Here is an 11,552-nt window from a genome sequence, read left to right on the forward strand (position 1 = left end):
GTTTTAGTGCCAGTTTGAAATGTGCATTTGCTACCTTAGAAAATAATTTCTGTTTTGTGCAAATATTTTCTCTTGTATGTCCTTGTTGTTAATCAGATACACTCTTCAGGCATTCTTTTGATACGAATTATGTGAAGCTCCCACTGTGCAGCTCTTAGTGTGTGAGGGGGATGATGCCCAAATGTGGCACCATTTAAGAGTCATAGAATTTTATTTGTATCAGTCACAGTATCTGGATTTCAAGTATTGTTTGTAAATTTATCAGCTTTAATTCAGTATAGTAACAGTGAATTAGGGAAAGGACTTCTCACATCCCAAAAGATTGTGTAAGAGGTTCTTTTTTGTGTACTGCAAGAGTAGGTTTTGGTAACTTGTATTGCTCTGTGCTCCTTGCTGTGCTCTGGGACATGGTTATTGTAAAGCTTAATACTGGTTTGGGTCTTAGGAGTCTAGGAGTACATTCTGAATAAAATTACAGGATGCACTGAAAGTGCATAATCTACTGTTTGCGTTATGTTCTTTGGGAGTTTGCTGCAGGACAGTTTGTACAATAATTTACCCTTCTGATTGCAGTGGAAGTCCAAGCTCTGAAGGATGCCAACACAAACCACAGAGGTAGGGCAATTATTAAAAAAACCAAAAAACAAGAACTCAGAAGGCATCTTCCAAAAAGATGGACACAAAGGAAGTTGTGTCCAAAAAAAGTAAACAGAAAGAATCATAAATTCTCATGAAATGTGGCAACATATTAAGGCAGGTTAAAAAGAGTTAGAGCAACAACTAGCAAAAAGGAATCATTAGTAACATTAGTATTTATGAACATGAATCCTGAGGATCCACTGAAAATTAAGTCTGGGTAGGAAGCAAACAAGGCATTAAAAAGAAACCCAAAGAAAACTCAGTACTATAAGCTCTTTGTGTACTCCAAGGATGTTGTCTTGATCATCTGAAAACATTAAGATTTAAGATTAAGCACAAAGCAGGCCTAGGAAAGAAAGGTCAAGTGGTACAAATTGACAGACATAAAGGAGAGGTTTGCTTTCTTTAAATGAAGGAATAAAACAGAAAAAAAGCATTTTTTGGTAGGGAATGATTATTATAATCACATGCCACTTTAATGTCAGCTTCACTACTCCTTTTTGAAAAGGTCAGTAACCTTTTACTTTTTAATAGTGTCTTTGTCTGTGAGGCAAACATATTAAAAAAGGACTAGTGTTTTCAACAGTAAATTAATTTAGCTATAAGATACCTAATAGTCTGCAGTAAGAGATGATGAACCTCTTTTAAAAAAGATTTTGTTGAGAAATGAGGTGTTGTGATGTATGTGAGAAATGAGTGGAAACCGTCCAAATCTATTGTGCCCCCCTGCAAGGATCATCAGGACTATGGGCAATGCCCCCTCCTAACGCTGCAGCTGCAGAGAGTCTGCTTGTGGTGCTTAGTTAATGAGCTTAATAAACACCAAGCACGTGGTCTCCAGTAAGAGTGTATAGGCCACTGCAGAAACTACTTAAAAGAATTCTGGTTTGAGGAAAATGTTTATCTGCAGCTGAAAACTTCTAACCTGGCCTTCATAAGAACCTGTAGTCTTTGTGAAGTTAGTGGACAAATGCTGAACAACTGAGCTGGAAGTTATCAGTACATTTTTTTCTCTCCTATGAGTTGAAGCTACCATAATCTGTTTTGGAGAAGTGTTGTAACTTTTTGAGATAGTTCTCATTGTAGATTCTGGGTCTTCAGAGTATGTGATAACATTTTCTGTCTCATGTCCTGCACAGTTGTGGTCAGAAGAATCATATGAAAGGAAAAATTCTCAAACTGCAACTGGCTATCTGCTATTAGTTGATTGTGACAAACAATATACTATTTACTTAATTTAAATCTCACGTAAAACCAGCTAAACAAGAGAATTTGAAGCTTTACTTAAGAATTTTTCGTATGGCATATTTGAAATTTAAACTCATTGTTTCTCTCTCTGTCTCATTAACTCACGGGATCTGTCTCTGGCAAAATCAAAACCCAAATTCTCCTTCAAAATAGCCACAAATGGAGCCCAGAGGGCAGCCACGCTGGTGTGGGAGAGCTGTACCAAGAACTCATGACTCTGAATTGAGAACTACTTTGCTGTGTTACATTCTACATCTCTTCAGCTAAACTGTATGAGTCCAAAAAGAACTGCTTATTTGCTTTCCTAGAAGTTTCTTTCATCTTTCTTGAAACTTGGAAGGTTTTTTTTTCTCTTCTGTACTTTGACTTGCAGCAGTTGATTATTTCCTATAATTGAGAAAGTGAGAGAATAAATGGTTGCTTTATATTTGAGTTGCTCTAAGTGGACAGCATGTGGGTGGAGCTAACTGTGACTGTGCTTAATTGAGGCTTTAGGTGCCAAGGAAGGCCTGAGCTTTGTAGCAAGAGAAAAGGTGGCAGCCTTGGGCTGTCAGGTGCCGATGATGCTGCACCACGAACATTAAAAAAACACCCAAAGCCTAATCCTAACACAAAAGAGAAGCCTAACCCTAATCCTACCCCTAACCCTACCCTAACCCTAATTCTAAGCGTAACTCTAAGCCTAACGCAGGAGTTGGGAGTGGAGAGAGGAGGGGGTGTGGCAGAATAGGGAGAACTAGGCCAGCCCTTTGTGGGCTGGCACCTTTCCTCTTGGATTCCTTTTCGAAGAGGAATCTTCGTCCGTCTTCAATTCTTGGCTGAAAAATGGCAATTTCCCAGACCCACTGGTGCCAAGGAAGGCCTGAGCTTTGTGCCAAGAGAAAAGGTGCCTTGGGCTGTCAGGTGCTGAAGATGCTGCGCCATGAACATTAAAAAACCACCCAAAGCCTAGTCCTAACACAAAAGGTTAGCCTAACCCTAACCCCAGCCCTAACCCTAACCCTAACCCTAATTCTAAGTGTAACTCTAAGAGTAAGCCTAACCCAGGAGTCGGGAGTGGAGAGAGGAAGGGGTGTGGCAAAATAGAGATTGAAGCCGACATCACAATTTCACCAGCTCACCTACCCTTGTTGCAGGGGCGAAATTGGAGCTGAACCCAGAAGTCAGTTATGTCTGATTGTTTACTGGATGTGAACTAGAATTTTAGTGAGAAGGAAGTTATAAAAATTGGGATTTGCTTGAAGTGTTGCTGCATCAGGTCTGGATATCTCCTTTGGTGCTGCTTGAACAGGTTTGAAAGGGCGTGAGAAAGCAGGCCAAGTGTGGACCTTCACCTCTTGCAAAACACCTTCTGTCCTCAGTCTGAACAGATCTGTCTTACATAACCTAACAATAGTACTGAAATTTTTATGCCATGTGTCTCAAACGTGTTACCTACATAAGATTCAATGTACTATGTGTATCAAGGTTATGTTATTAATGTAGTTGTAAATCTTTCTTGGGGCACCTGGCTAATTCCCTCTCCAAATGTTGGGAACATCGATACCTATGAATTGTACAAAAGATTAAAGATATTGCTTGGTCTTCAAGCAAGTTGGTTTCCTTACACCTACACTGATCCTGAACATGTGAATGAGGGCATTGAGGGCACAAATTTATTAAAATATTTAACTTCAATACAAAGAAGTTCACAAATTTCATTTAGTAGGGCTGTTTGGTTTATAGAAAAGTTTGTTATTTCTACAGTGCTAATGTAGAACTTAATACAAAATCTGCAAGAGAAAAAATAAATACTCTAAGAAAGGGTACTTTGAATTGTGAACTGATTGTGGAATTTCACAAACAGAATTTTTCAACAAATGCTGAAAACCCATCACATTTTGCTTACAGGAATGCAAAATATATTTGAGGGAAGAGAAAGTGTCCCCCCAGAGTAAGTGTGCCACCTTCCACCAGGAATGTGGAAGAACAAACTAAGCGTTGGGTAGCAGTGAGGAACAGAATCTGTCTGTACCCCTGAGGACTTGATAAATTGGGGTGAAGTTAGGAAGCATTTGGGTAAGTTGGGAGCCATTGGGATTGATGAATTACATTTTATACAGACAAACTGCTGAGGCAAAGAGTCAATCAGTTTAGAGAGTTTTTTCTCCCATTTTACTTTCCTATTTCACACTAAAATTATCATTTTTATCTGGAGCTGGAAGTAAATGGTAACAGCCACGGTTTCCACCAACCAGCCAGGTTTGTAGTAAAGGAATGTTCTTGAGAAGACTTTTACAAAGGTTTTGGTCTCTCAGAAACCAACGTAAGATTTTTTTTTTCCAGTGTTTTTAGACAGGTCTACCAAAAAGGGACAAACAAAGTCTGTCAAGATGCCTCATATTCAGTGGATAAATTTTCATGCTAGTAGTTGGCTGAGAAAACTGACTAGTTGTCAGGAAAAAAGATTAAAGCTATTTTAATTTATGAAGGTATATAAGAACTTATTTAGGTAGCTGCCTTAAGCTTGTCACCATAATAAAAGCAGCTTACTCTCATGTCATTCTGTCCCTCCTCATTGTTGACAACGTGGAGACAATGGTATTTGGCTACAGCCTTGGGTTATTAAGTCATCTGGGTTACCCTGCTTCTCCATTAGAGGCTTCAGCTTTTGCTATCTGCTGTCTTTTTCTTCCCTTTGATCCTGGATCTTACATATTTAATTTATAACAATCTCTGTTGCTCTTCTTACATGTTTATGCTACTTTAAGCCCTTACTGTCAGAATTTTATTTTCCTAGATGGTAGATGTTGGTGTCCTGATAATGTTTAAACAAATAATAACATACAGTGCATAAAACAGGTTGCTTACTGAATGTGCAATAGCAGATAAATTGCTGTTGTCATGGAGTTGAACTGTGGGATCTTCAGGCTTTTTATTTAATATTCTCTTCTGACTACAGCATTATAGACATAAAAAAATACTACAGAATTATTGTAGATGAAAGAATATAAACATAAAGAGAAGTAGGAGAGCTATAGGCAAGAGAGTAAGGAGCAAGTGTCTGATGACTTACTAGCCCCCAGCTAGCCTGAAGGCATTCAGTGTTCAGAGAAAGAAAGGTAAGGGCACAGAGGCATGCTTGGCAGGCATTATGTTTAACAGTGTTTTTTTGAAGTGATCTAAGTTTCTTTGCCCCATGCATGGTTTTGATTTATGCAGAGTGCAATGGCATTGTGGTTACCTGTTGGTCAGCTTAATCAGTTCAGACCTCTTTCTGAGGTGAAACAGAAGTTGGTGCTGGTATTCTCATGGGTATTTATGATTCACTGATGATGTGAAGCCATGTGCAATCCTAGAGCTTTTGCTATAGTATCTCTCTAGTGCTTTAACAGATCCTACACAGAAGTAATCTAAGTTACTTTGATTACTACTTATGTACTTTTATTTTCAAATGGTTAAAATAGGTGTTACAGTATTAATTTCTCTTACTAGGTCTTGCTGTTTTGGCTATGTTTTTTGTGCTTTAATCTTTGAATGTCTTCAGAACAAATACTAGTCATTGACATGATTCCCTTGTTTTTAAGGAATGTATCTTCTATGTTTTTTGAAGTGGATGTTGAACTGATTAATTGTAGTAGCATAAAAAATGCTACTCTTATTATGGTAAGCTCTTGGTTCATTTGGTCAATTTACTCAACTTTTTTTTTTTTTCTAGTTTAGGACAAAATATACTTTTGAGTATAAAAAGGCCTCCTTTCCTCATCTTTTGACATGCATAGCCCTTGTATTCTTAATACAAAATATTAATTAATTCTTTCCTGAAGTTCTTTGCTAGTGTTTTTAACTTCTCTTTTCAGAACGAAGTAGTTCCTGCTCAGTTACACTCATTTCTAAGATCATCATGGCTAGGCTTTGTGAATTAAGTTTGGGAAGGGCACTATCCACGCTTGCTGCAAGCGTGCTGGTGGCTAAAGAGGCTGATGCGGGATAGGCAAGTCCAGTCACAAAAGGACGTCTCCTTTGGTGATATTGGCGAGGAACGGTTCTTTCTACGTTTCCTTTTCTCCTCGAGACTGATTCTGCGTGTGTTCTCAAAGGAAGCAGCAGCGTTGTGAACGGTGTGTCTCCATGAATCCCGATTGGATTTCTAAGACACGTTGTAAGGAAACCACCCAGTAAGGGTTAAGGAGCGCAGCTGTTTGCTGGGCTTTGTAATGATGCATCACCTCAATCCTCTGTGCTCCCACTGCAAGTTCCCACTGCGATTCTCTGCGTTGTTAAGGAAGTGTCAAAGGCGCGTCAGGGGCGCGCTTCGCCGCGCGGGCACCAGAGGGCGGTGCCGGACCGCGTTCGGCTGCTCCGGCGGAGCCCCTCGGGCAGCGCTGCCCCCGCCCGCCACTGCCCCCGCCCGGCTCTGCTGCCCCTGCCCCTGCTCTACCGCCCCCGCCCGGCAGCGCTGCCCTCGCCCTCCCGCTCCTCACACTTCCCGGACAGAGAGGCTGCCACAAACACTCCCACGGTCGAAAAGAAATGAGTAAAACCGAGCTTGAACTCTGAGGGCATTGGGGGGAAGACTTATCAGGGATGGAAAATAAAAATAAAATGAAGTTACACTGTTTCAGTTCTTTTCTTTTTCAAAAAAAGGGTCGTATTGTAAAAACATGGCAAAAATTATGCACAGTAAATGGTAATTGTGTCAGAGATTAGTCAAATTCCTGTCTTTTGTTGACTTCTTCATAACAATCTTTGTACTTTACATTCCTTACAGCTGGCTGTCCAGTTAAGAGTCTTGATCATTTTCTCACTCATTTTTCTTTGGGGTTTTTCTTTCATTTTTCTTTATTTCTCTGTTTCTTTGCAGAGTGGTAAGATAAGAAATTGGAAATCTGAGCAAGGAAGTTGGTGTTTAAAACATGGTACATAAATATTGAAGATGTTTATGGCGCAAAATGTTATGGGCAACAAACTGATTAAAGTTTGTTTATTTTTTGTGTACCAAGATGAAGAAATATTTTTGCTATACTTGTAGAAACAGTTAACTCCCCATAGGTTTTTTCTTGTTTACTATTTTAAAATATGATTTATCGAGAGAATATTAATAATGAAAGCTTGGACAAAGAGAAGTCAATGGTGTCACTCCTAAATGCCCTATGGTATAGTATGACTATAGCATAAGAGCTAACCACGTCCTTACACCTGTAGGATGTAATGGAGTACTTTGTTATGCTTCATGTGTGTTTTTGTTACTTGTAGGGGTGACAGACTTGTTTGAATGTATCCTGTAGTAGGTTCTACCGTAATGCAGGTTTGGAGTGTATTAATACCGGAAAGACTGGTGTGTTTTTAGGAGTAGAAGAATAGGTAGTTTTTGTTTTGCCAAAAGGACTAGCAAGGGGAAGGAAGAAAGATGGAGAAAACTAGAAATGGACTGTGGAAAAGTGATGATTTTAAAATGGTAGGACAAAAATAAGTAGAAGGCAATCAGGCTTATCAAATATTGTTTTGCAAATGACTTCCCTGCCATTTAATTTCTCTTCTGACTGCATTTGCAGCCTCTGAGATTTTTCTTTCAGGAGCATGTTCTGATTTGCCAATCCTAATGTTTTATCTTAGTTAGGTGATTAAGTGCTTCCAAATCACCATTCGCTTTGTAATCATATCTGATTGCTCATTTTAATCCTAAGTGAATGCATTACATTGTGAAATGCAGCCAAGAAGTATCTGGCAAGAGTTGTTGATTTTATTTTAGAGAAAGGTTGAAGAGCTACATGCAAATACAGTTTCCTGATTTTTACATTATTATAGCGAAGTGAAGAAAGAGGAAGGGTCTCGAGAGGAAAGAAAAAAAATGCCAAGCAGATCTCCAGTGTGTTGTCAGTATGTCTACTGAAATTCAGTAAAACAGAAAGTCTCTTTTGAATTAGCTACGTGATATAATCCAAGGGATTTAGTAAACATAGAGAACAATGTTTAATACAACATACTCCTACTGCTATTCAGGGACTCCATATAATCACATACAGAGATTTTCCATTAGCAGTAGGATGTGGATGTACCTTGCAAATCTCTCTTTGTCAAAGCATAAATGACAGATGGTATCAGTGACACCTTAGTTCAGTCTTCTGCTTCAAAATAGACTTTATGTCAATTAATTCAGACTTGGAATGAATTAAATTTGGCTCTCTATTTTTATTGGTTAGTTAATACTTAGTATTATTAGCATTTGTTCCTTTGTTAACATTTGGCAGAAAAAATCCTGACCCACAACAGGAGTCCTACCCATTAATATAGTGTGATGACTAAGATCAAATCAAAAGGTGCATTCAGCATTCCATATAATTAACATAATGGCACAACAGTAAAAATATATATAACAATATTTTCCAAAGCACTGAAAATAATTGGAATGAAGGGGATTGTATTTTCAGAAAGGTATTCCTGATTTCAGCATAATCTTCTTTTATGATGTTGCACATGCGGTTCACTCTCTGTGCTTGAGTTCCCTATTGCTAAAATGAGGAGGATGATATTTTCCATTTTACAGAACTACTGTGAAGAAAAATCCACTAATACTTTATCTCAGGTATTAATGTGTTATAGAAAATGATACAAGTAAACAATAACCACAAAAAAGCCCTATTAGCTTTATTTTAGTTTGGAAAAAAAAAAAAGAAAAACTATGTATTTTCAAAAGAAGAATAATTTTGCTTATAGCAGTGAGCTGAATTTTTTCCTCTTTTCATCCATTTGGAGAATGACTTATGTAGGAAGAAATCTGAGAGATGTTAGAAGTTGCTAATGTGGAGCCGGCATGAAGTTGCTAAAAAGGAAAGCTATGTAGGAAGAGACTATAATTTTCATTCCTATCTTTGGACTTGGATTAATGCCCAGAATAGTGACAAATAGAGCGTCACTGGGGAGAGACTGAGAATAATCTCCATTGGCAATAACAACTAAAGGAATGGATAACTGCGATTATAACAATAAAGTATTTCCTAATAAAAACAATCCTTTTCTATTTTGAGTACAGATAACTGATAAGAGAGACTTTTGTAGCATTTTCAGTGGAAGGAAGAAAAGGAAATGTTAATAACTGTGTGTGTGCAACTGAGTGAATATATGCATGATAAATATACACATATCTATGTTCAACAGAGCAACTCAACTGGAGGTATTACAGAATATCTTCTACCTCTCAAGATCCAAACCATACTTTTTCTAGGAGAGTTACTGAAGAGGCACTGTTTTGAAGAGCTTGGCATACAAGGTGCATATATAGCTGAGAACATTTTTTCCATAGGAGTGGCATGTAATGCAGTAGTGGTATTTATTTAATTAGTCCTCTATGTTGTTTAATCTTTTTTGTTTAAAAAAAAGTATAGACATGCTCCAGTTTAAGTGTTAAGCACTTCTGCACACATTTTAGTCCCATTTTGCTGTTACTGCTATCCCTTCAGAACCCTCTGCTACTCAAGAAACACTACCTTGGCCTACAAAAACCACCTTGTGCTGTCTGAGTTATATCCTTTGAGAAAAAGGATAATGGACTTTTCTGGCTTTGAAGCCTAAGGAACAACAGTGGTCCCTGTGGTTCTCACTTCCCTTATTCAAAATTCAAATCACTTTTTCTCTCTGTTTTAGGGGTAAAGTATTTATGACTGCAAGATGCAGTGAGTCTGACTTTCTTCAAGAAAGGTTTAAGAAAGTGAGACTCTGGCAAAAGAATAACCAAAAGAGGGGCAAATGGAGCAAAATTATGGTATTTTTTAATAAATAATTTCACAAATTATTTTAAAAATTTCATTGGTTTTTTGTTCTTTTTAACCTGTTGTATATATGGAAAAGGAAAGCAGCTCATACCAGCTTAGTCTGTGTATGGAACAAGATGTTACTATAACATGGCATGAAAAAGATTTCCCCCTGTGTACAGAGATAATAGTTGTATTGTTTGTGCTTTTATGATTTCTTGTAGTACTTTTGAAGCATGGTTGATCTACAAGGAATGTAGAATTGTAAGAAAGCCACTGCCAATACTGACCAAAAAGCATCCAGAAACAAGAGGTGGGATTTGAAGAGAAGACATATTTTCCTTATAAAAGGGAGAATTTACTTAGAGAGTTGTCAGCTTTTAAATATTCATGCCACTGGAGTATTGTCTGACCTTGTGACTTTTCCTTATTTCTGAACTTATTACTGACTTGGGAAACGGACAAATTTTATTTAATAGAGGGTCTGTCCAAGTTGGATCTATGTTGAAAGACCAGCTGACCCTGAATGTACTTTATGCTTAGTATAGCAAGACAGTCTTCCAACACCTTTTCCTTTATTATAGAAGTTTGCTAATGCTAACATATCTAAAGTTCGATATGTTCTTTTTTAAAGTTCTTCCATATCCTACACGTTTTTCCCAGTATATATAAAATTTGATCATGACTATTGAAACAGTTTCATTTTCTGAAAGAATGTCAATCTCACCTCTTCTATTTGGGGCACCCCCTGCTGTGCATGTGGAGTAAAATTGAATAAGATACAGCAAATAATTGAAATAAAATCTTAAGTTTTAAAATAAAAAGCATAATTAATATTTACAGGAGTAATTATCACTATGTGATCAAATATTTTAGGCAATTTAACATATTCTACATATAAAGAGGCAGTATTATTTCAGGCAAAACTGGATATATATGCATATTTATTTTTTATACTAAAACCAAGGGTTAATAGGTACTAGCTGGTAGAGAAATCTACTTTTGGGCTGAAAGACTGGAGTAACTCAAACTAGTGACATTGCTGGGGAAGTAAAGACATGCTCTAAATATTAACAGATATGAAATATCTTGTTGAAGCCCGTTGTTGACACACCTTCAACAAGAGTCTGTGTGTAAGCAGAAATAGGAACATGTGATAATACAGCTGAACAAAATACTGTTCTCCGTATTATGTGCAGTTGCTAAGGATGCAAACCTGTCGGTGATATCTCATTTTAGGAGTTCAGAGGGTGATTAATAGCTGTATGACTAACTATTAATGATATGGAGTGAAAAAGAAGCTCTGTTTGGTAACAGAAGGTAGAGTCATTTTACTATATGCAGCAATGAATATTACCTTGCACAAACAGTACAGCCTTGAAGTGTGGTGGGTGGAGGTGCAGCTGGGTGGGAGGCAGAAAAGAGGATTGAGAGAATATGATCTATGGGTGTGAAATACAATCCTGCAAATAAATTTTTACATTAGAATTTGAACTCCAGAGGTGCTGCAGGCTGAGCTGTGTTTCCAGATGCTCCCTGCTTTCAGTTTTGGATTAATGACAGTTATTTCCACAGCAACCATTACTGACATTGCAGAAAGGACTGCAGTTAGAGTTTCTCCATTGTTAGACTTAGTTATGGATTACTGTTATGGTAATGCTGTTTAAGATGATCCTCTATCAATTCCACTTTTCCTCTATACCTCATTTTACTAACATAACATATGCAAATGAACATCAAATTTATATCACTGAAATCTAGCTGAACAACTTTTCCCAGGCTTTCTAAATGTTGGTTTCCTAGCATAGCAGTAGAGATAACATATTATTTAAATGCTTTTAAAGGTTATTTTAAGCTTAGTGGTGCTGCCTTAAAAAAACAAGTGATTATAAAATTGGAAACATCTGTATGATTCAGGTGATGACCAGTTAGCAT

This window comes from Pithys albifrons, chromosome 8, assembly GCF_047495875.1.
Source record: "Pithys albifrons albifrons isolate INPA30051 chromosome 8, PitAlb_v1, whole genome shotgun sequence".
NCBI lineage: Eukaryota > Metazoa > Chordata > Aves > Passeriformes > Thamnophilidae > Pithys > Pithys albifrons.